Raw genomic sequence first — 26,630 nt, 5'->3', positions numbered from 1 at the left:
ATCCTCCCCCCAACAAATTCATATGTGGAAATCCTAAGCCCAAAGGTATTAGGAGGTGGGGTCTTTGGGAAGTAATCAGGTCATGAGAGTGGAGCTCTCCTAATGGGATTAGCACGTTTATGAAAGGGTTCCAGAAGAGCTCCCTCATCCTCATTCCACCATGTAAATACAGAGCAAGAGTATAGTGGTCTATGAATCAAGAAGTGGTGCCTTGATCTTGGACTTCTCAGCCTTCAGAACTGTGAGAAATATATATGTTTGTTGTTTAAGCCACCTATTCCAAGGTATTTTTGCTATAGCAATCAGAATGAACTGAGACACTCTTTCTGAAAACAGTCTGTAAATTGTACACTGCTATACAGATGTAAGAAGTTGTTAAATACTGGTTGTTTAGAGCAGTGACCTCCAACTGGGAGCACCCAATGTAAGAGGTACAAAAGCAATACATTGAGGCATGGAAAGAGAGTATTAGAACCCCTATGCGTAATTGTGTTTAAACAAACAGAAACTCCAAAAAGACATTAAGCCCTACTGATATTTAATAAATGAATTAAATCCAATGCCTTTCTAACTGTGCACAGGAAATGGTCATGGAATTGGTACCTGAGATATCCTGAGGGCAGTGTACCAGAAATATTATAGTACTACACAATAGAGTGACAGTGGTATCCTCACACATCTGTACACATTCTGCATATGGCAATATGCTACAGTATGTGTAGCATACAGACTGACAAGCAGACAAGCAGAATAACGCTTCCCTCACCACCCCACCCAAAAGATGTCCTAACCATCAGAACCTGTGAATACGTTACCTTACATGGCAAAATGAATAGTGCAGATGTGATTAAGTAAAGGATCTTGATATAGGGAGGTTATCCAGGTAGCCCAATGTAACTACCAGTGTTGAAGGAAGGAGGGTCACAGTCAAAGAAAGAGATGTGGAGATTGAAGCAGAGTCAGAGTAATGTGATTCTTGGAGGGGGCCTTGAAAGGGGCCACAAGCCAAGGAATGCAGGCAGCCTCTGGAAACTGGAGCAGGCAAGGAAACAGATTCTCCCTAGAGCCTCCAGAAAAACACAGCCCTACTGACACTTTGAGTTTAGTCCCCTGAGATCCATTTTGGGCTTGTGACCTCTAGAATGGTAAGATAACAAATTTGTGTTATCTTAAGCCACTAACTCTGCTATAATTTGTTATAACAGTGATAGAAAAATGATATATCCTGTTAGGTGGATGCATGAATTCTATTATCTAGTTTTAACTAACAGTCATAAAATTGGGAAGTGTCTTAGAGAGATCCCTATAGGAAAACTGTGGCTGGAAGACAGTTGTAATAATGCAAGCACAAGCGAACAACAAGAAACAGTGGCGTGAACTTTACCTTACACCTCAGCTCATTTTGAGGTCACAGGGATGATGATCTGATATATTTAGTTCCATTGTTTAAATGAGGACAATGGTTTTTGTATCATAAATATATAAATTTAAAATAATAAATAATACTTTAAAATCTGTTTTTTATATCTATTAAGTCTTTGTTAAATTAACTTTTTTATTTAGCGATAATTATAGACTCACATCTAGTTCTAAGAAATAATAAAGAAATTCCTGTACCTTTAACCCACTTTCTCCCAATTGTAATGTCTTGCATAACTATAGTGCAATATCACAAAAGAGATAGTGACAGTGATATTGACATTATTCAGATTGTACCCACTTATATGCACCCATGTATGTATACGTGTGTATGTATTGAGCTCTGTGTTAGTCCATAGACTGCGTAATTTATGAAGGAAATAGGTTTAATTATACTCACAGTTCCACATGGCTGGGGAGGCTTCAGGAAACTTACAATCATGGTGGAAGGGGAAGCAGGCAAGGCTTACATTGCAGCAGACAAGAGAGAGCCAGCAAGAGCAGGGGAAACTGCCTTATAAAACCACCAGATCTCGTGAGAACGCACTCACTATCACAAGAACAGCAGGGTGAACGACCCTCATGATCCAATCTCCTCCCTCCCTCGACATGTAGGGATTACAAGTCCCTCCTTCAACAAGTGGGGATTACAATTCGAGATGAGATTTGTGTGGGGACACAGAGACAGACCATATCAAGCTCCATGCAATTTTAGCACAAGTATAGATTGTGTAGCTAGCCAAGTTACACAATAATTCCATGAGCACAAGGATCCTTCATGCTACCCATTTACAGTCAAATCCACCTCCTCTCTTTCCCCCCCAAACTTTAGCAACCAATAATCGGTTTTCCATGTCTATAACTTTATCATTTCAAAAACACTATACAAATGGCATCATTCAGGGTGAAACCTTCTGAGACTGGCTTTATTCACTCCGCATACCTCTCTTGGGATCCATCAAAGTTGTTGCACATGTTTGCTTTTTACTCTTACTGTTCCAAATCACCACAAATTTGTCTACTTAAAACAACCCACATTTATTGTCTCACACATTTCTTCTCTTTTTTATTGTTCTCAAAGTCAAAAGTCTGGGAACAGTGTGGCTCAATGCAGCCCTCTCCTTAGAATCTCATAAAGCCTAAAACAAGCCCTGTGTTCCCTTCTAGAGACTTGGGATGAATCCACTTCCATGCTCATTCAGGTTGTTGGACAAGTTCAGTGTCTTGCAGCTGTAGTACAGAGGTCCCTATTTCCTTGCTGGCAGTCAGCTGGGAACTAATCTTTGCTCCTAGTGCTTGTCTACATCCTTTTTATACTTAACGTGCTGCACCTCCAGCAATGGCAGATAGGGTACCCCTCATGCGTGGGATCTCTCTGACTTCTGCTTCATCTCTCCCCGACTCTAACCACAGAAAATTTTTTGCTTTTAAGAGTTTCTATGATTAGACTGAATCAACCAGAAAAGCCCAGAATAGTCGGCAAAGACCCTTTTGCCATGTAATAGGGATAGAGAGTATACATCTTTTGTGGGGAGATGGGAGCATTATTCTGTCTACCACATTGCATATATCCATAGTTTGTTTCTTTTTTGTTGTTGTTCAGTAGCGTGCCATGGCATGGATGTAGAACAATTTGTTCATCCATTTACCCACTGAAGAACATTTCAGTTTTCTCCAGTTTAGGGCTAGTGTGAATAAAGATGCTATGAATACTCTTGCACATGGTTTTATGTGAACATACGTTTCTTTATTTCTCTAGGATAAATATTCAGGAGTGCTATTGCTGAGTCATATGGCAAGGACATTTTCAGTTCCATAAGGGGAAACTGTCAAACCATTTTCCAGAGTATCTGTGTCATTTTACATAGCCACCAGCAGTGTATGTTTTCATTGTAGAAATCTTTTACTTCTTTGGTTATGTTTATTCCTGGGTATTTTATTTTATTTGTAGCTATTGTAAATGGGATCACTTTCTTGATTTCCGTTTTAGATTATTCAGTGTTGGCATGCAGAAACACTACTGATTTTTTTTATTGTAATTATTTTTTTTTAAGACAGAGTCTCACTCTGTGGCCCAGGCTGGAGTGCAGTGGCGCAATCTCGGCTCACTGCAAGCTCCACCTCCCAGGTTCAGGCCATTCTCCTGCCTCAGCCTACCGAGTAGCTGGAATCAAAGGCACCTGCCACCACGCCTGGCTAATTTTTTGTATTTTTTTTAGTAGAGACAGAGCTTCACCGTGTTAGCCAGGATGGTCTGTATCTCCTGACCTCGTGATCTGCCCACCTTGGCCTCCCAAAGTGCTGGGATTACAGGCATGAGCCACCGCACCCGGCCCCAACACTACTGATTTTTATATGTTGATTTTGTATCCTGCAACTTTACTGAATTCATCAATTCTAATATCTTTTGGTAGAGTCCTTAGGTTTTTCTAAATGTAAGAGCATATCATCTGCAAACAAAGACAATTTGACTTCTTCCATTCCAATTTGGATGCTCTTTATTTCTTTCTCTTGTCTGATGGCTCTAGCTAGGACTTCCAGTACTATGTCCAATAGCAGTGGTGAAAGTGAGCATCCTTGTCATGTTCCAGATCTCAGAGGAAAGGCTTTCAGTTTTTCCCCATTCAGTATGATACTAGCTGTGGTTCTGTCATATATGGCTTTTATATTGTTCAAGTATGTTCCTTCTACACTCAGTTTTTTGAGAGTTTTTATCATGAAGGGATCTTGAATTTTATCAGATGTTTTTCAGCATCAGTTGAGATGATCATATGTTTTTGTCCTTCATTCTGTTGATATGCTGTATCACATTTGCATATGTTGAGTCATCCTTGCACCCCTGGGATAAATCCCTTTTGGTCATGATAAATGATTATTTAAATGTGTTGTTGGATTTGGTTTGCTAGTATTTTGTTGAGGATTTTTGCATCTATGTTCATCAGAGATACTGGCCTTTAGTCTTCTCTTTTTCTGATGTGTTTTTGTCTGGTTTTGGTATCAGGGTAATATTGTCATCAAAGAATAAGTTTAGAAATATTTTCTCCTCTGTTGTTCAGAATAGTTTGAGTAGGATCAGTATTAGTTATTCTCTAATGTTCAGTAAAATTCAGCATTGAAGCTATTGGGTCTTGGGCTTTTTTATTTTTCTGGGAGATTTTCATTATGGCTTTGGTTTTGTCGCTTGTTATTGGTCTGTTTAAGTTTTGGATTTCTCCATGGTTCAGTCTTGGTAGGTTGTATGCTTCTAGAAATTCATCCATTTATCCTAGGCTTTCCAATTTATTGGCATATAGTTGCTCACAGAAGTCTCTAAAGATCCTTTGAATTTCCATGGTAACAGTTGTAATGTCTCTTTTTTCAGCTCCAATTTTATTTATTTGTCTCTTCTCTCTTTTTTTCTGGCTTTTTTTCTGATTAAGTCTGGCTAAAGGTTTGTTCATTTCATTTATCTTTTCAAACATCCAACTTTTTGTTTCATTGATCTTTTGTATTTTTTAATTTCAATTTTATTTTTTTTCTGCTCTGATCTTTACTATTTCTTTTCCTCTACTATTTGGGTTTTCTCATTCTTTAAGATGCGTCATTAAATTGTTTATTTGAAGTTCTACTTTTTTCATGTAGGCACTTGTTGCTATAAACTTTCCTCTTAGTAGTGCTTTTGCTGTATCCCATAGGCTTTGGTATGTTGTGTCTCCATTTCCATTTGTTTAAAGAATTTTAAAAGTTTTCTTCTTAATTTTTTCATTGACCAATCATTCAGGAGCATATTGTTTAATTTCCATGTTTTTGTATAGTTTTCAAAATTCCTCTTGTTATTGATTTCTAGTTTTATTTCATTGAGGTCAAAGAAGATACAGAAGACTATTTCAATTGTTTTGAATTTAGTAAGACTTGTTTTATGGCATAATATATGGTCTATACTTGAGAATAAACTATGTACTGAAGAGAAGAATGTGTATTCTGTAGCCACTGGATGAAATGTTCTGTAAATATCTATTAGGTCCATTTGTTCTAGAGTGCAGATTAAGTCCCATGTTTCCTTGTGGATTTTCTGTCAGATGATCTGTTCAATGCTGAAAGTAAGCTGTTGAAGTCTCCAGCTATTATTGTAATGGGGTCTATCTCTCTCTTTAGCTCTAATAATATTTATGTTATATATATATATATAGGTGCTTCAGTGTTGGCTGCATATATATTTACAATTGTTATATTCTCTTGCTGAATTGACCCCTTTGACCCCTTTGTCATCATACAATGACATTTTTAGTCTATTTTATAGTTTTTGTCTTGAAATCTATTTTGTCTTATATAAGTGTAGCTACTCCTACTCTTTTTTTGGGTTTCCATTGGCATGGAATATCTTTTTCTATTCTTTTATTTTAGTCTATATGTGTCTCTACAGGGGAAGTATATTTCTTGTAGACAACAGAGAATTGGGTCTTGCTTTTATATTCTATCCATTCAATGATGCTACATCTTTTGATTGGAGAATTTAGTCCATTTACATTCAATGTTATTGTTGATAAGTAAGGACTGCTACTGCCATTTTATTTGTTTTCTGGTTGTTTCTAGTTCTTTTCTTCCTTCCTTCACTCCTTCCTCCCTTCCTATATTTCCTTTTTAAAAAGTGTTTTTCTCTCATGGTATGTTTCAATTTCTTGCTTTCTATTTTTGTGTATCTGTTGTAGGACTTTTGATGTGAGATTACCATGAGGCTTAAACATAACATTGTATAACACATTACTTCAAACTGATGACAACTTAACTCTGATTGCAAAGCAAACAACCAGACAGGTAAAGAGAAAAGAGATTATCCATTCAAACTTCTTCATTAGCAGATGAAAAATATTAAATTCACAGACTTATCTTTATCTTTTTCTTGATGTACTATACTTCTACCCCTTGCTCAGTCAACAGCCCTTTTCCAAACTACCTCATGCTTTTTATATCAAAATCAGTCAAGGAAATTTATTGACTTCATTCCTTTCTGGTGGTATTTTATGACAATGATCTTCCTTCAGTCCATTATTTTATGGTTCTTATGCCCCTGCCCAGTCCTGTCTCCCAGCTTTTTGTTACTTGTCACCCACTTGTAAGTTATGATCCTTTCTCGTGACCCTAGTCAGTACTTCTGTTGTAAGACAGAACAGACTCATTTTTTTTCTTCTTCATCACTGATTACATGTTAGCATATACAAGCATCTCCTTTTTAACAAAACAGCATTTTTCACAATCCCCACTGAATAGTCAGGAATAATATACAAAGTCCTAGATTATAACATTGTTTAGAGTGGCACAGAGAGAATTCAGAATGTCATTTGGGTTAGATTAGACACAGAGATATCTCTTTATATTCTAAATGCCAGTATTGCAGTTTCATACTTAGGCAAGTATTCACTGCAGAAATTTTATGATTAAATGGAATCAAGAAGATTGTCTGAGTATTGCTATTGTTTTCTTATAAGCGTGCTGTTTCTAGATTGATCCCCCAAACCAAGACCCACTTCAGGCCTGCTCCTGAAAAGACTCCCAAAGCACATACAATAAGTAATAAGTTATTTGTGAATGGAATAAATTGGTGCCCTGAATGATGATAGCAAGTAGCCTAAGATCAGATATATGTATTTTTACATTATGGATATCTATAACTCCTAAAGATGTTTTTTAAACCTGATCTAAGAGCAACTCAAGGGAGTATGATGAAGAAACTTCCCTGGGGCTCAGAATTATTCAAAGAGCTTAATAGAAGCTAACATTGAAATTGTGTTGGCAGGCCAGGCGTGGTGGTTCAGGCTTATAGTCCCAGCACTTTGGGAAGTCGAGGCGGGCGGATTGCCTGACCTCAGGAGTTTGAGACCATCCTGACCAACACAGTGAAACCCTGTCTCTACTAAAAATTAAAAAATTAACCGGGCATGGTGATATGGTGATGCACACCTGTAATGCCAGCTACTCGGGAGGCTGAGACAGAAGAATCGCTTGAACCTAGGAGATGGAGGTTGCAGTGAGCTGAGATCACACCACTACACTCCAGCCTGAACGACAGAGTGAGACTCTGCCTCAAAAAAAAAAAAGAAAGAAATTGTGATTGGCATCTAGGAATCTGCATTTTTACAAACTTCTCCAGGTAATTCTGCTCTTCAGTCAACTAAGAAAGTCCAGCTACAGAACAAAATATTTGAGTTTCTTTCAAAAACTTCTTGTTCTCAATTTATGTCTTGACAATGGGTCTCTATTTTTACTACTGTAAAGTGGGAAGAAGGAGGAGGAGGAGGAAGAGGAGAGAAGAAGGAGAAGAAGGAGAAGAAGAGGAAGAGGAAGAAGAAGAAGAAGGAGGAGGAGGAGAAGGAAGAAGAAGGAAGAAGAAGGAAGAAGAAGGAAGAAGAAGGAAGAAGAAGGAAGAAGAAGGAAGAAGAAGACCGTGAAGGCCTTCCTAGGTCTCCAATGTGATATTAGTTGATGTTACACAAATTCACTAAAAATAGGATAATACTTCCCATTTGAAGAACTTTTTTCTCTTGTTGTACACTGCACAGTTGTATAGAATCAAGGGTTATGAATTGAAACATTTGACAGCCACAGAGGAGAGAATGTCCCATCATCCACCCAAGCCAAGTAGCATTAAAAGGAGTTTTGTAAGAAATCATTCACTAATTCAATAAATATTTATTTTCTTACATGTTCAATGCACCATTCTATGTGCTGTGACCTAATACATATAGTTTTTGTCCTAATGGAGGCACAGCCCAGGGAAGAATTCTGTTCAATAAGTAACTAACTGCAAGGCAATGGAAAGTGTGATGCTCAAGGAAGGACAGAGTGCTGTAAACATGAACAGCAATGTCTTAGTCAGGAATCATTAGGATGCAAGTAACAGAAACTGCTAACAGTAGCAGAAATTGGTAATTTAACATATGGGTACAGGTAATTCTCACAAAACCCAAAGATTAGGAAGTGGAGCCATTGGGAAGTATGGCGCCTGGTTTTTGTTATTTATATTCCTGAGGATACATGATCTTGCACATTTTCTTCATTCTGGGCATTTTTTTTTCATTCTCTTTATCCTGGTTTTTAGGTTTACGATTATTAATTCTCCATTCTCCACAACAGCACTCCAACTGAGTTTACCTCTCTTCCAATTTTTAATACTAATTTAAAATGTATTATTATTTTAGTTTCCAAATCAAATTCCCAGGAGAGAAGCAGACTGGCCTCCTTAAGTTTTGCACCCATGCGGGCTAAGAGAACACCTCAAATTAGGTCTCTTTTCAAGGATGCCTTATAATGTTTAGGGGATTCAGGGATATTATCCTAGAGGAAATGGCAATTAACTGAGGCTGGGTAGAGATAATATTATCAAAATCCTGGTGGGGGAGGGGCATAGCACCTTTGGAGCACTGAAAGTAGTACAGGATAGCTAGAACTTAGGAATGGTGGGAAGAGGGAGGGGACAATAGGTGAGAAGTTGAGGCTGAAGGGGAAAGTAGAAGCCAAATGACAAAGGATTTGGAAAGCTGTGCTAAGGGGCTGGGCTCTAGTGAGGTGGTCCTCCTTGATGTAAATTTCAGCAGTAAGAATGTCCCTGCTCCTCAAATCACATCCTTCATACAGCTATGCCAGAATGTTTAGGTTTGGTTTATGGCCATATGGCTTTCTCTCCTGTCTCTTGCTATAAGTGTCCTTTTTTGGGCCTTTCCTGGATCTTGCTTGACATGCAAGTACATAGAGTCATGTTTTTCACATAAATGGAAACATGTTTAATTTATATTACTTTTCTAGTGATGCCCAACTTGTCTTTAACTTCTTTGATGTGCACACACAAAATAAAAGCCAAGTCCCTTGATTGAGCCACATATTTTTATTTCCAGAAAGGGATATAAATAAAATGAAAGATAAACTAGGCATTAGAATAGCTTATCTATTTTCACTTTTCTTTGAGATTTGTCCTCAAGCATGACTAGGAAGGTCGTAATGTGACAATTTAGAAAAATCTCATTTCAAATCCCAAAAATAATAAGGGAAAATAAACACTAAGATAAGGGACACTGACAAAAGAGACACCAGCTCAATGACTTGAACTTGGCTTTCACAATGCATTTAATGCCGGACATTCCTGTATTTCGAAATGTTTTACGACAATCCCCACTCCCAGCCCATTTGTTAAACCACACAGGTTTTTCCAGGCTATTTCTTCACATCCATCAATTGTGGCTCCAGAACTGAAAATCTATAACTGACTTCCTCCCACTAGTTCCCCCCTTTCATCTGCTTGAATTTTCCTTTTTGTGTTTCTGATTGCACTTTCTCATTTTCACCATTCAATAAGCATTGCTTAGAGCTAACTGCCTTACTGAATTCCTTTTCCACTAGTTTCCCATCATTTTAATTCTGGACTGCTGAAAGGTCGTTTGCTGGAGTCGGAACAGAGATTCAACCTATCTCTAAAAACTGACTTGGAAAAAATAAACAAGTTGTGTGACTTTAAATGGCAGCCCCCTTTCTCAGACCCAATGTCATTGATGTCCTTTTCTTTCAAAGGCTTGAGACAAAGGCAAAGTCAGGCTTATGTAGGAAGTTTGCTACTTTGAGACAAATGAGGGTACACTAGGTGGAGAGGATCCCCTAGATGACAGCATGTGCGGTTGTCACCTCTTTGTTCCCTGAAGCCAAATGAACACACCAACTGTGGACTGTTTTCTAAGCGTGTGGTTAAATGCACATCTTGGGGGAGCTGAGTGGGTGATTGCTCTTTGATTTCTGTCTGACTCCCTGCTTAGGACACGGAAAATAAAAGTTAACTAATTCTCAGGCAAAATGCCATTCTTTTTTCTTGGCAGATCCTAAAGGCCACTGTCTTTAATAATTTAATGTGAAGGGTCAATTCCAGATTAGAAAATATGGTTCTCATTGAAATTTTAACTTGCACACTTTAAGAATTTGAATTCTAGCAGATACTTTTTTTTTTAAACTGCTTGACTAAGGCTGTAGTATATTGCAATTTTCCTTAGCAAACTTTCTGGTGCTGGCTCAAATCTATCATTGAGCAGACTTTTACCTAAACTGGCACTTCATGAATAATTCACGCTTATGGAAGTACGAAGTCCATAAAAAATTATTATTTTTGCTACTGACTGGAATAGCCAAGATACTTGTCATCTCTCAACATTAATTTTTGATGGCCTGTTCCACGAATAACAAAAATGAAGCCAAAGAGGCTGAAAGGACAATAACAACATCTGTTTTTGTACTTGGAGATATACAACTCCAGTTTTCTCTGACACACAAATTAGCATCTCAGAGAGAAGGAACCGTGGCACCAAAGGATGACAGATCTCAACATGGTAACACTAAAACCAAAATGCAATGAATATTTTGCCATTAAACAAGATAGATTCTAAATAGATTAAATGTTTATTAAAATAAATAAATATTTTTAAATAGTCAAAATATTCAGAACTTAAATCCCAGTAATATATCTCAGCAGTTAGAACCAAAAATAAATTCAAGTCCTCATAATTACCTATAAAGATTATAGTTTGCAAAACAAGCCCACTGATTTTTAGAGAACGGAGAAAGAATAGACTTAACAATCCTCCTTATTTTCCAAACACAATTTTGCATTAAGCAATCTTCTGGACCTACGTGAAACTTTTCCATCAGAATATTTGTATTTTTATTTTTTGTTCTGTTTATATATCTTGTGACTATATAATACACCTGATGTCAGAAGAAAATTCTGCTTTGTGTGGTTCACAGCAACTTTTCCCCAGAGGAACTCATGGGACTTCTCTCTGCCTCAGTGCTTGAGCCTCCCTGATGGGCTCACCAACCTCTAACCCACAGTAGATCTCAAGGGGACCCAGTGTCAGCTCCAGCCTCTCTCACTGCAGTGAGGGAACTATCCCATCTGTGCTGAAATCTGCTAGGAGATACGTAACTACCTGCACCAATGACATGGGCTCTCCAGTCTCTGTCCTACAGCAGATCCTGAGGGCCCAGTCTCAGTTCTGGCCCTTCCTGCTGCGCAGTCAGGTAACTATCCTGTCTGTGCAGCGTCCTGCTAGGAGACAGGTGCCCCTGTGGGACAACAAGACTGGGTTCTCTGGCCTCAGTCTCACAGCAGATCTTGAAGGGGCCCAGTCTCAGCTCTTGCCATTCTCACTGAAGTTGGGGAATAATCTTATCTGTGCTAAGTCCTGCTGGAAAACATGTACCTGTACGGGCAAACAAGACAGATTTTCCAGCCTCTGTTTCACAGGAAATATTGAGGGGCCCAGTTCAGCTTCAGCCCCTCCTGATGAAATCAGGGAATTATACCATATGTTCAGAGAATTGTTGGAAGATGCATCTTTGTCTAAGCCAATGTAACAAGCATGCCATCCTCCATCCAGAAGAGATCCTGAAGTGGTATAGTCAGCTCTGGCCACTTCTGCTGCAGTTGGGGAACTATCCTATCTGTGTGAGAACTTGCTGGGTGATGCATACCCCTTTGAGACAAAACAAGGCTCTCTAGCCTCTGTCAAACAGCAGATATGAATGTGGCCCAGTCTCAACTCCAGTCCTTTTCACTGAAGTAAGGGACCCATTTTCTCTCTGCTGAGACCTGCTGGGAGGGGCACATGTCTAGGTCACCAGGACAGTCTTCCTGACTCAGGTCCCTGGCCAGCACTCCCACACAGCTCCAGTACTTCCCTGGGCCTTTGTCAGGTCCACGTTGGCCAGAAAGCTACATCAATCTTGGAGCCCCTGTGAGACTTGCAACAAGCCTGGACTTAGAATATCTCTAGTGCTGAGACAGCTGCAGTGGTCAAAGGCTCAGGGAACAAAACAGTCAGTTGCCCTACAGTCCCTCGAAGGCCCTCTGAAGGACAGACAGAAACAAAGCTAGATTACAAAGACTAAAATAAATACCTGATCCCTCAATGTGCAGACTTTCACAAGCATGAAGAATATTCAGGGAAATATGACCTCACCAAACAGATAAAATAAGGGTGCCAGAAGGCCGGGTGTGGTGGCTCACACCTGTAATATCCGCACTTTGGGAGGCCAAAACAGGAGAATTGCTTGAGCCCAGGAGTTTGAGACAAGCCTGGGCAACATAATGAGACCCCATCTCGGCTGTGCTGGCATATACTGTGGTCCCAGCTAGTTGGGAAGCTGAGTCAGGAGGATTGCCTGAGCCTGGGAGTTCAAGGCCACAGTGAGCTGAGATCAAGCCACATTTACTCCATTCTGAGTGAGAGAGTAAAGCCCTGTCTCAAAAAAAAAAAAAAAAAAGTGTCAGAGACTAGCCCTAAAATGATAAAGATAAAAATGTGGGACCTCTGAGACAAAGAACTCAAAAGAATAGCTGTATTAGGGAAGCTCAACAAACTTCAAGAACACACAAAACTAAATTCAGAAGTTTATCAAAAAAATTAATAGATAAAATGTTTTTTGAAGAATTCTGAAGCTGAAAAATGCAATGCATGAAACTTAAAAATGCAACAGAGAGCATCAAAGCAGAATTGATCAAACAAAAAAAGTCAGCAAGGTAGAAGACAGGGTATTTAAAAATACACAGTCAGAGGAGAAGAAAAATAAAAAGGAAAGAACAAAGCTTACAGGATCTATGGGACAATATCAAGAGGGCAAATATTTGGGTTGTTGGAGTTAAAGAAGGAACTGAAGAAGAAAAGGGGTAGAAAGCTTATTCAAATAAACAATAACAGAAAACTTTCCAAATCTGAAGAAGAATAAATATCCAGGTACAGGAAGGTCAAATGTCACCAATCAAATTCAACCCAAATAAGAATACCCTAAGATATAATTAAACCCACAAAAGTCAAAGTCAAAGAGAGGATCCTGAAAGCAGTGAGAGAAAATAAACAAATAACATACAAGGGAGATCTACTATGACTGGAGACAGATTTCTCAGCAGAAACCCTACAGACAAGGAGAAAGTGGAACAATATATTCAGAGTGCTAAAAGAAGAAAAAAGAAAACAAATTGTCAACCAAAAATACTGTACATAGCAAAGTTAGCCTTTAGAAATGGAGTAACAAAGACTTTTCCAAATGAACAAAAGCTGAGGGAATTTATAGCTACCGGGCCTGTCCAACAAGATACGCTAAAGGGAGTTATTAAAAATGAAACAAAAGGATCCTAACATGATTGTTATTGTAATACTGTACTCTTAGTGTTTAGATTGCCTATATCTTTAGTCTAAAAAGACTCAAATACAAAGCTATTAAAAATAATAACTACAACTTAAGAGGTGGGCAGTATAAAAAATGTAAATTGTGACAATGAAAATTAAATTCAAAACGTGGGAGAATGGAGGTAATGTGTACAGGTTTGCATTTTGAGGTTTCTTTATTTTCTTCTTGCAATCAAAGTTAAGTTGGTATCAGTATTACATACTTGTTATAACTACAGAATGTTTTAGTAAGGTTATGATAACCACAAAGCAAAAACCTATAATAGATAATGTAAAAATAAAACGCAACAAATTAAAACATATACTACAAAGGAAAGTCACTTAACCAAAAAGGAACACTGGAAGAAAGGAAGAGAGGAGTTACAAAACAAAAGGAAAATAAGTAACAAATAGGCAGTAGTAAGTCCTTACCTGTTAATAATAATATTGAATGTAATTGGACTAAATTCTCCAATTAAAAAACATAGAGTAACAAATAAATTAAAAAACAAGACTCAATTATGTGACACCTATATGAAACTCACTTCATCTATGAATAAACATATAGGCTGAAAGTGAAGGAATGGAAAAAGGCATTGCATGCAAAAGGAAATCCAAAAAGGGGCAAAAGTAGCTATACTTATATCTGAGAAAATGAACTTTGAGTCAGAACTGTAAAAAGAGACATAAATAGTCATTACATAATGATAAAGGAGTCAACTCAGCAAAACGTTTAACAGTAATAAACATATGTGCACCCAACACCAGAGCACCCAGACATATAAAGCACATCTTAACAGATCTAAAGGGAGAGATACACTGCAGTACAATAATAGCAGGAGACTTCAACACCCACTTTCAGCAATGGACAGATCATCCTGCAGAAAATCAACAAGAAAAATTACAATTAAACTATACTCTCAAACAAACGGACCTAACAAACATTTACAGAACAGATCATTCAACTGCTACAGAATACACATTTTTCTTATCAACACATGAAACATTCTCCAGGACAGACTATATGCAGAGCCACAAAACAAGTCTCAAAAAATTCAAAAAAGTCAAAATCTATTTAACATATTTTAAAACCACAACAGAATAAAACTAAGAATCAATAACATGATGAATTTTGAAAATTGTACTAATACATTAAAAGAAAATAACATGCTCCTGAATGACCAAATGGGTAAATAAATAAATGAAAAAGAAATTTTAAAATTTTCTTGAAACAAAGGAAACACTACATTCCAGAACCTATGGGATACAGCAAAAATGGTACTAAGAGGGAAGTCTATGGCAATAAATGCTTACATCAAAAAATAGAAAGACTCCAAATAATCAACCTAACAATGCACCTAGAGGAACTAGAAAATCAAGAACAAAGCAAATCAAAATTGGTAGAAGGAAGTAAATAATACAGATTAGGGCATAAGTAAATAAAATTGAGACTTTTAAAAAAGTACAGAAGATTGACAAAAGAAAAAGTTTTTTAAAATATAAAATTGACAAATATTTAGCTTGACTAACCACAGAAGAAAGAGAGAGGATTCAAGTAAATAAAATCAGAGATGATAAAGGAAACATTGCCACTGAAACTACAGAAATGCAACAAATCTTTGGACAACCTAGAGGAAACGGGTAAAGTCCTGATATTAATACATACAATCCATCAAGTTTGACCCATGAAGAAATGGAAAACCCAAACAGACCAATAATGAGTAACAAAATCTAAGCAGTAACAAAAAGTTTACCACCAATGAAAAGCCCAGGAAATGATGGATCCATTGATGAATTCTACCAAACATTTAAAGAAGAACTAATACCAATTCTACTCAAACTATTTCAAAAGTGGAAGAGGAGGTAATATTCCCAAACTCATCATATTAGCCACCTGATACCAAAACCAGACAAGGACACACACACACAAGCGAAAAATACAGACCACTATCCCTAAAAAACATAGATACAAAAATCCCCAACAGTACATATTAGCAAACAGAATGCAACAACACATTAAGAAGTTCCTTTGCTATGATCAAGTGGGATTCATCCTAGGGATGCAAGAATGGTTCAACATACACAAATCAATTAATATGATACATTGTGTCAACAGAATGAAGGTCAAAACCCATATGGTCATTTCAACAGATGCTGAAAAAGGCTTCAATAAAATTAAACGTCCCTCCATGATAAAACCTGAAGAAACTGGGTTTAGAAAGTCAACATGATAAAGATGATATATGACAAGCCCACAGCTAATACCACACTGAATAAGTAAAAACTAAAATCCTTTCTGTTAATGTATGGAACAAAGCAAGGATGCCCATTGCCACTACTTTTATTCAACATAGTACTGGAAGTTCTAGCCAGAGCAATTAGGCAAGAAAAAGAAATAAATAACATCAGAATTAAAAAGGAAGAAATCAAATTATCCTTGTTTGCAGACTCCAGCAAAGACCTCTTAGAACTGGTATACAACTTTACTAAAGTTGCAGGATACAAAATTAACATACAAAAGTCAGTAGTATTTCTATATGCTAATAGCAATCAATCTGAAAAAGAAATCAAGAAAGCAATTCTCTTTCCAACTTTACGAAAAATATATGTAGAAATAAATTTAATCAAAGAAGTAAGATCTCTACAAGGAAAACTATAAAACATTAATCAAAGAAATAAAAACATACAAAAATGGAAAGGTATTTCATGCTCATGGATTGGAAGAATTAATGTTGTTAAAATGTCTGTACTGCCCAAAGTGATCTACAGATTCAGTGCAATCCTTATCAAAATTCCAATGACATTCTTCACAGAAATAGGAAAAACAATCTTAAAATTTGTATGGAACCACAAAAGCTAAGGCAATACCGAGAAAAAAAACAAAAAAGAACAAAGCTAGAGGCATAATAGCATGGTGCTGACATTAAAACAGACACATAAATCAATGGAACAGAATAGAGAACCCAGAAATAAATCCATACCCTTACAGCCAAACAATTTTCAACAGAGGCACAAAGAACATACATTTGGAAAAGGACAGTCTCTTTAATAAATAGTGCTAGGAAACTGGATATTCACATGCAGAAGAATCAAACTAGATCTCCATCCTTCACCATATACAAAAAACCAACTCAAAATGGATTACAGTCTTACATGTAAGACTTGAAACTATAAAAGTACTAGAAGAAAACCTTGGGGAAATGCTCCAGGACATTGGTCTGGGCAAAGATATTTTGTGTAAGACCTCCAAAGCACAGGCAACAAAAGCAAATCTAGACAAATGGGATTACATCAAGCTTAAAAGCTTCTGCACAGCAAAGGAGACAATCAATAAAGAGATGACTCACAGAATGTGAGAAAATATTTGTAAGCTATCAATTCCATAAGAGATTAATAACCAGAATATACAAGGAACTCAAAACAACTGAACAACAACAAACACACAAGTAATCTGATTTAAAAATGGGCAAAATATCTGAATGGACATTTCTCAAAAAAAGACACACAAATAACTAACAGGTACATTATAAAATGCTCAACATTACTAATCATCAGGCAAATGTAAATCAAAACTGTGGTGATACATCATCTTACACCAGTTAGAATGGTTATTATCAAAAAGACAAAAAATAACAAATGCTGGTGAGGATGCCAAGAAAAGGGAACACTCATATACTGTTGGGAGAAATGTAAAGTAGTACAGCTATCATGGGAAACAGTATGGAGGTTCCTCAAAAAACTAAAAATTGAACTACCATATGATCCAGCAATCTCACAGATGGGTATATATCCAAAAGAAAGGAAATCAGTACACCAAAGAGTTAACTACACTTCTGCGTTTATTACAGCACTATTCATAATAGCCAAGATATGAAGTCAACCTAAGAGTCCATCAGTGGATGAATAAAGAAAATGTGGTATTAATGCACAACGGAAAAGAAAACAAAATGAAATCCTATCATTTGCAGCAACATGGATAGAAGTGGAGGCCACTATGTCAAGTGAAATAAGTCAGGCCCGGAAAGACAAATATTGCATGTTCTCCCTCATATGTGGGAGTCAAAAAAGCGAACCTCATGGAGATAGAAAGTAGAATGGTGGTTACCAGAAGCAGTGAATGTAAGACAGAAGGGGAAAAACAAAGAGAAACTGGTTAATGGGTACAAAAATACAATTACATAGAAGGAATAAATTCTAATATTTCATAGTACAGTAGGAAATTTTAGTCAATAGTAATATATTGTACATTTCAAAATAGCTAGAAGAAAAGAACTGTAATGTTCCCAATACAAAAGAAAATAATATTTGAGTTAATGGCTACCCTAATTACCCTAATTTGATTATTACATATTATACACATGCATCAAAACATTACATGTACCCCCAAATATGCACTACTATAATATATTAATAAAAAAATACAAATAAGTATTTTTTGGATCACTATGCCGTAAGAACATTTCCTCAGGAGTAGGGCAAAGAGGAGCCAAAGCATCATGCAATCATCTGACAATTTACAGTGTTCGCATAAAAGATAAGATTTTGAGATGATTCTAAATGCTTAGTTCTAAGCAGACTCTCTTTTGACAGGTAAGATACAGAAACTGAGGAACACCCCTATTTCTGGCATAGTGTTCTCAAAATTTTTCAAGGCTATACAAACGAAGATTCCAACAATAGGTTCCAACCATCTACTATTCTCCACAAAATTCTTCTTGTGCTAAAAAATTTAGTCTGTTGTTTATTCATCAGAACATATACCACACAACACTGTGGAGATGCTTCTCTGTGCCAGTGACACTCTGGGCTCTCCATACTTTTACTTTTTAGAAGTTCTGAGGCAAAACATGCTTACACTTCTCAAACACAGCATTAATCCCTTGAGATGAGGAGGAAATAAGTACTAGTGTCCTTTTTTTCAACAGGGAAACTGGACAGGGAAAAGTAATGTATTAGCTAGATCTCTGTTTGCTGAAGCAAAAGGAAGAAAAAAAAAGATAAAGGGGAAATTTTCCAGGTAATTAGTACAAAACAATTTGATGTCTTGAACAATATGGGAATGTTTCAGTACTACGTATTTGCAATCTCTATTTTAGTTTTAGAGATAGAGACACAAAAGGATTAGAAGATTGAGCACCACATTTTTATAACTCCACATTTCAATTTCCAGAGATCCTTAAGCTACTGTAGGATGGAAATAAAATCAGTGATGGTGTTTATAACTGTATATAAATTTACCTATTTCCAAACTCTGGAAGAAAAAGAACATGCAGAGTAGTGCTTTGCTTGAAAGAGTGTTTTGTGAAAAGAACAAACATTTATTTGGGAGTTCTCATCTCTAGCTTGCTTTTCTCTATGGAACTGACAGGATAGATAACATTGTAGAAGCAGAAGTAAAGTGACAGTGAATTTAATCACATGGCATCATTAAACAGGTGTGTTTGACCATCCCAATCAGTAAACTGCAATTTAGATAGGGAGAATTGTGGAAACAATATATGTGTAGTTTGCTTTCTAAATAAGTAAATATGGGTGAATAAGGTACCAGTCATAGACATAAATGTAAGAACTAAAATTATAAACCTTTTGGAAGGAAACCTAGGAGCAAATCTTCCTGACTTTGTGTTAGGCAAGGGTTTCTTAGCTATGCCACCAAAAGTGGCAAAAGTAATAAACAAATGAGTAAATTGGACTTCATCAAAATCAAAATATTTTGTGCTTCACATCATCAAGAAAGTGAAAAAACCACAGAATGGGTGAAAATATTTGTAAGTTTTATATATAATAAAAGACTTGTATCTAAACTATGCACAGAACTCTTAAACTCAGCAATAAAACCACAAATAACCTATCTTAAAAATGGGCAAAGGATTTGAATAGACATTTCTCCAGAGAAGATACACAAATGGCCACCAAACTCACGAAAAGATGCTTACCATCATTATTCATTAGGGAAATGCAATGCAATGCAATGAGATACCATTCACAGCAACAATGAAACAAAACTTCACACTAAGGTGGCTAAATTAAAAAGACAGACAGCTAACAAGTGTTGGAAAGGATGTGGAGAAATTGGAAACTTCACATATTGCTGGGGGGAAAGTGAAATGGCACAGCTGTTTTGGAAAAACAGTTTTGAAGTTTCTCAAACTGTTTCACATAGAGTTATTACATGACCCAGCAACTCTCTGCTCAGTAAAAACTCGAAAGAATTTAAAACATACGTCCATCCATGAATATTCATAACCTTCTCCCTGAATATTCATAACATCATATTCACAATAGCCAGAAAGTGGAAACACTCACATAATCATCAGTTGGAGGGTACATAAATAAATAGTAAGGAAATTTGTTTGTGGATTACAGCTGTGCAGTGAAATTTTATTTGGCCCTACAAAGTAATGTGATACATGTTACAATATGACGAACCTTGAAAACATTACGCTAAGTGAAAGAAGCCAACACAAAAGTTCATGTATTGTATGATTCCATTTATATGAAATGTCTGGAATAGGCAAGTTCATAAACACAGAAAGCACATCGGTGATTTCAGGGGCTGGATGGAGGGAGATGTGGGGCAAGGCTGCTAATGGACCTGGGGTTTCTTTTTGGGTGATGAAAACGTTCTAAAATTAGCGATGACAGATGCAAAACGCTGTTAATACACACTAAATTGTAATCTTTAAAATGATGAGCATTTTGTTATGTGACTTATAATAAAGTCGTTATTTTCACAAGTTGTGAATAAGGAGTCCAGTTTGGGTGGCTGGGAAGCAGGGAAGCAGGAATGACAAAGAAGATGTGATCAAATTCTCTGCAGGTCGTAGAATCTTTACTGAGATTTTTTTTCTCTCTCTTTTTTTTTTTTAGAATGCTGTTTTCATGCTCTGTGTTCCTCCACTGGATTAATCTAATGCATCCAAAGCATAAAAAAAAAGGATCCTGTTCCCTGTTCCCAGGGAAACTGGGCAGTGCTTCCAGAAGACATGAAGAAACAAACCTGCGGCAGGTTTTACTCTGGACTTGGACAAGATCGTGTTTCAAGTCAAGGTGAACCCCAGAAACTAAGAAAGTCAATCCACTCAAGGGAAAATGCTCAACTTGGGGGGAGATAAAGTTCATTTCTTCTGTGATTTGAGTTTTTCCCTTGCAAATAAAAATCACATTCATTCGAAATCAAAGACATTGAATTAGCTGTATAAGAAGTCATGGATAATTTATTAAAGGTATAGAATCATACAGATAATGGCAAGTGTTGGTGAGGCTTTGGAATAACTGGAATTCTCATACTTTGCAGGTGGGAGTGAAAAATGGTTCGGCCTCTTAGGAAACCAGTTGGGCCTTTTTTAATGAACTTATGCATACACTTAATGCATAACCCAGCAGCCCTATCTCTAAGTACTTACCTCAGAGAAATGAAAACATATATCCATACAATAACTTGTATGTGAATTTTTTAGAGGCCTTATTTGTAATCACCCCAAACTGGAAACAAATATCCCTCAGTTGAGGAAAAGATCCCTCAGTTGAGGAAAAGATAAGCAAGCTGTATATTTGTACCATGTGATACTATTCACCAGTAAAAAATAACGAAAGGATTCCTGCAACAAGGTGGATGAATCTTAAATCCATTTTTCTAAGTGAAAGAAGTCAGACTCAAAGGGTTACATACTTATATAAGATACCACTTATATAAGAATCTTTTAAATACAAAACTACAGGGACAGAAAACATATCAGCACTGGCTAGGGGTTAGGATGGGAAGTGGGGTTAAGTACAAAAGACACTAGGGGCAATGATAGAACCATTCCACATCTTGATTGTGGTGATGGTGACATGGCTGTATACGTTTCTCAAAACTCACAGAAAAAATACGTGACTTTTACTGTATGTAAATTGTACCTTAATATAAATATGGAAAAAAATTCCAACGTACTTACTTGCTTTTAAAGACAACATTACTTGATTATGTGGGCCTGGAACCACAATTAAAAGTGTTTGTTTGTGATCAAACAAAATGCTGTTAATAACAAATCTGTGAGATTTCTGAAAACATATATATGTTATATATAATATATAACTACATATTTCACACACACACACACACACTTACATATAACATCTGTAGGTAATTCTTTTCTTTTCTTTTCTTTTTTTTTTTGAGACGGAGTCTTGCTCAGCTGCTCAGGCTGGAGGGCAGTGGCGTAACCTTGGCTCACTGCAACCGTCTCGCTGGTTCATGCAATTCTCCTGTCTCAGCCACTGGAGTAACTGGGATTACAAGCACCCGCCATCACCCCTGGCTAATTTTTGTATTTTAGTGGAGATAGGGTTTCATTATGTTGGCCAGGCTGGTCATGAACTCCTGACCTCAGGTGGTCCGCCCACCTTGGCCTCCCAAAGTGCTAGGATTACAGGCATGAGCCACCATGACTGGCCTTCTATAGGTAATTCTAAGTGAATCACCTGGACTTGCTTCAGATAGAGAATAATTACGGTTAAATTAGGGCTAAAATTGATTTATTGAGTTTTTCCTTTGGAGAAACATAGTCATTGTACTTAATCAGAAAACGTTATTAATACATTGCTGAGAATGATGAATCACAAAGATGTTTTTGTTTATTTTTGTCCTTGTTACAAAATTCTACAAGTCTCTGCAAGCATGTTACCTTTTTAGTTACATTCCAGGGAAAGAAAAAAAAAACTGAGGTAGAAATTTTTAGTCCGGAAGTGACATTAGCAAAGATTTCATTAATTTGGGTGACAGATGGTATATGGTAGTTATGAGCCCAGTTGTTCAATGCTTACAGAGTGACTCATGTTGTTTATCCGAGGGGAAGAAATGGCATTATCTTGTTTGAAATGTTGCCATGTTGCAGAGAGACTACAAATCTCACTCAACCTTGAGCCTGTCTCCTTTCTAGCTGTATTAGTAATAGGCAAAGTTTCTTTTGTTGAAGTTATTTACCACATCTAAGTCTTTTAATGTAGCTTTTATATGCTGGGCCAAATGTGTATTCCAAATGGAAAACAACTGAATTGTGTTTGCACGAATATGTTTCAACCTATTGTTTGTGGTGTGTAGAAAGTGTGTCCGTATACATGGATACGTTTATTAAATTTGCTTACATGTTGCATTTGGATTTGAGTAAACTAGACTTTTCATGTTTTGGTTCCTCTTAATCAGAAAATAAAATTCTATTAAAATAGAGGGAAAATAAAGAAGCATTTAATGGTATTCATGGATTTTGTATAATTGGTAACAATACATGTGGTGGTGTAGCAGAAAAAGAGCTTTAGCAACTCTTAGTTGTCACAGTTGTAGATAAAATATTACATATGTGATGATGAGGTGATTCAGATTTTGAACTACAGCTGGTGACTGCTGACGGTTGCCTGCAGCTTATGAGATATTTTGGAAGCGCACTATTACAAGTATTTTAGATGTATTTTTTTTTCATTTTCACTATTAGTTTTGATTGTTGAGGCCCATAACAGATTTAAACTGAGTGGATTACAAGCCTGTAAAGGTAAAGAGGGCAGGGAATTCCCAGATCTAAAGTTTAATTTTTTTGGGGGAAAAGTGTTCAGATGAAGAGCAAAGATAGCAAGTTTGATGTTCAAGACTGAAATTGGAGCTGAGGTCTTTGGGACATGGGGTTTTTCCTGTCGCTCAAGAGTCTGGGCATTTTATTTAAGGAGAATCAAAGTGGAATCCATGCATGTGAATGTGATGGTGGCTCCTCTGGCTGTTGGCGCCCTGCTGTGCAGAGATGAGGTGGTTTGTGGAGAAGAAGCTCTTGGAGACTGCTGTGGGGAAAACTGCTTTATGGAAATGAGGTTGTCATTCTTTGATAATAGCAAAGATACCTAGATATTTCATGTTTAAAAAACTCCAAACAACAGTACAATTTGGTTATTTGTCACTATCCCACACTGCTTCAGTTCACTCCAACATCTTCACAGGAACTCTCTGCCCTGGCCTGGAGTCGGGGGAAAGAACAGTGTTCCTGGAATCCATGTAGTGAAGCTCAGCTTGATTTTACCTTCTTTATGGATGCACCCTAGTGCATGTGAGTATGGCTGCAAACCAAATTCAGAATGAAGGGAAAAAACCCAATTTGAGAGCTTTATACTAATGAGAACATGTATTATGAGAGATTCTTGGCAAATTGTATTTTATTTCTAAGACGTTACTTCTCCATGGTAGAAAACTGCATAAGGGCTCTAGGTCTGAAATCTAAGAGTTACCACACATTTTTGGATGAAATGTTCTGAATCCCCCTCTGTAGAGTCTATTCAGACCAAAGTTAAGGACCACGTTATCTACCACTTACCACCCAGGCAAGGGAAATCCAGCCTTCTCCTTGGGGCAGCATATCATGATTTGATGGTGGACCTGCAATCTCTGCCATCCTATTGACTGGCATGGCTGATCCAGATGATCTAACTGAAGGGATAGGGGTGCCCTTTCTTCCTGAACACTCATGTAGACACTGCTCAAACCTGCCTGATACCTGCTAGACCAAAGAAAGCAATCGAAAACCCATTCCATCCCGGAAAAACCAACTAAAGTCAAAGTGTAACAGCTTTAGCTATGTCATAACAATAAGATCAGAATTCTTATTCTGCCATAATCTTAGAAAACCAGGTCAATATCTTGACTGCATCACTAGATTCTGGGTCGCGTCTGGTATAGGAAGAAAGAATAGTGTATGTTCAGTGTGCTCAGAGATGGAGCCCTGTCAAAAGCACCAGCTGAAAAAGAAATTCTACACAAGGACTCTTGGGGAAAGAGAATGTTTCTCCCTCACCCAATAAGCACTGCTTCTCAGGCATCACCACAAAAAATGGTGATGTTTGTAAATGCACCAATTAGCACTCTGTAAATGGACCAATCAGCACTCTGTGAAATGGACCAATCAGCACTCTGTAAAATGGACCAATCAGTGCTCTGTAAAGTGAACCAATCAGCATGATGTGGGTGGTGCCAAATAAGGGAATAAAAGCTGGCCACCCCAGCCAGGAGCAGCAACCCCCATAGGGTGCTGTTCCATGATGTAGAAGCTTAGTTTTTTCACTCTGAACAGTAAATCTTGCTACTGCTCACTCTTTGGGTGTATACTAGTTTTATGAGCTGTAACACTCACGGCAAGGGTCTGTGGCATCAATCCTGAAGTCAGTGAAACCGCAAACCCACCGGGAGGACGCTGCCACCTTTAAGAGCTGTAACGCTCACTGCAAGGTCTGCGGCTTCACTCCTGAAGTCAGCAAGACCAGGAACCCACCAGAAGGAAGAAACTCTGAACACATCTGAACAGCTGAAGGAATAAACTCCAGACACATCATCACTGTAACACTCACTGCAAGGGTCTGCGGCTTAATTCTTGAAGTCAGCGAGATTAAGAACCTCTGGAAGGAACCAATTCCAGATACACTTTCTCAGATACTTTTAAGTTCACAGCCAATTACACATGCACATACATATTTGATACACACACTGTCAAAAACTATAAAACTTCAAAAGCACTGGACAAGAAAATGTTGTGGGGCCTAATAAAATTCTATGGTTCTCTGAAAGCAAAGAAAAGACAATTTTTCACAAGAATGGTCTCAGAAGTAGGTCTCCAAGGCAAGGAATCTTGCCCTTCCTTGTTCCTTCAATGCCATTGATCTGTTGGTGTAGAAATGCAGCCACCATCCCTGGAACAATTTACATCACAAAGGATTCTACAATATGGGGCAAACCACTATGTGAAACTCAGGTGTCTTTTACTTTTTAGAAGTGCCCATCTTATGCCAAGTAGAGTATTTACTATTCCCATTTTTGAAAATGTTCCCTTTTTGATGAAAAATGTTAAAAGCCAGGACAAAGCATTCTTAATTAAAATAATTCAGGAAAAAAATAGCTCTGGGTGGTGGGCGTTGAGAAGACGCCTGAAAAACTGCAGAAAAAAAATTCCAGAAATGTAATTTTAGTATTGTTTTTTTCCTTTTTTTTTTTTTTTTTTTTTTTTTTTTGAGATGGAGTTTCTCTCTTGTTGCTCAGGCTGCAGTGCAGTGGCACGACCTCGGCTCACCACAACCTCCGCCCCCCATCTCCTCTCCCCGCCCTGGGGTCAAGAGATTCTCCTGCCTCAGCCTCCCAAGTAGCTGGGATTACAGGCGCGTGCCAACACATCCGGCTAATTTTTGTATTTTTAGTAGAGACGGGGTTTCGCCACGTTGGCCAGCTGACCTCAGGTGATCCACCCTCCTTGGCCTCCCAAAGTGCCAGGATTACAGGCATGAGCCATCGCACCCAGCCCTTTCCTGCCCTTTAAAAATCCCTTTGTTGTGTGGCCAAGGCAGCTTTATGGGTTCTTTATGAGAAGGGGGAAACCTGAATGACTGTTTTCTTGGTAAAGCTAGAGCTGAGTGCACATGCTATCTGTTATCACTCAGGGAGCCAGGACAGAATGGAATATTCCATTACATGTCCGCAGCTGCATGGGATTTAACGGTTTCTGGTGTCAGAGGTGAAGAGCTTCAATTTAAGGGAGACGACTTGCTGCAAGCTGCTACAAGGAGTTTGTGAACCTTTTGATATGTATGTTTCCAAGTATGTAAGACCCAGAAATAGAAAAGCCCCCACTGGAAAAATTCTCACGGATCATAAACAGCCCAGGAAAGCTAATGGCCGGAAGGGTACTCCTCCCCATCCACCTTTCTCCCACCCAACCTCCAACACACACACACGCAAACATCAAATACATACATTTGGAAAAGACAGGAAGTGTATGCTCCGAATATAGAGAGGGCTTGTGCTTATGCCAGGACCTAATTGGATGGACTTCCGTGTTCTCTGTCATTCTGTGAAAGGGATCTTCCTTTTTGACCTCTATCCTGTTAAAAATTTGTGTTTTCCTGCTAAAAAATTGTTTTCTAGCTTTTCTGAGGCGACAGACTGTCTCTTATACACATCTAGATGTGTATAAGAGACAGGATACACACAGCACTTCCTAAGCCACCGAGAAGAGGAATTTTTTTTTT

At 37.6% G+C, this 26,630-nt stretch overlaps 1 long non-coding RNA gene across 1 annotated transcript; it reads left to right on the top strand.

Annotated features, from left to right (window-relative positions):
* The first annotated feature begins 170 nt into the window (after positions 1-170).
* LOC105552231 lies at positions 171-20,839 on the top strand. The gene is made up of 2 exons (XR_001007972.1): positions 171-241; positions 20,469-20,839. It is a non-coding gene; the product is annotated as an uncharacterized LOC105552231 (long non-coding RNA).
* Positions 20,840-26,630: the final 5,791 nt, after the last annotated feature.

This window comes from Mandrillus leucophaeus, unplaced genomic scaffold, assembly GCF_000951045.1.
Source record: "Mandrillus leucophaeus isolate KB7577 unplaced genomic scaffold, Mleu.le_1.0 Scaffold549, whole genome shotgun sequence".
NCBI lineage: Eukaryota > Metazoa > Chordata > Mammalia > Primates > Cercopithecidae > Mandrillus > Mandrillus leucophaeus.
This window is presented reverse-complemented; position numbering and strand designations above follow the sequence as displayed.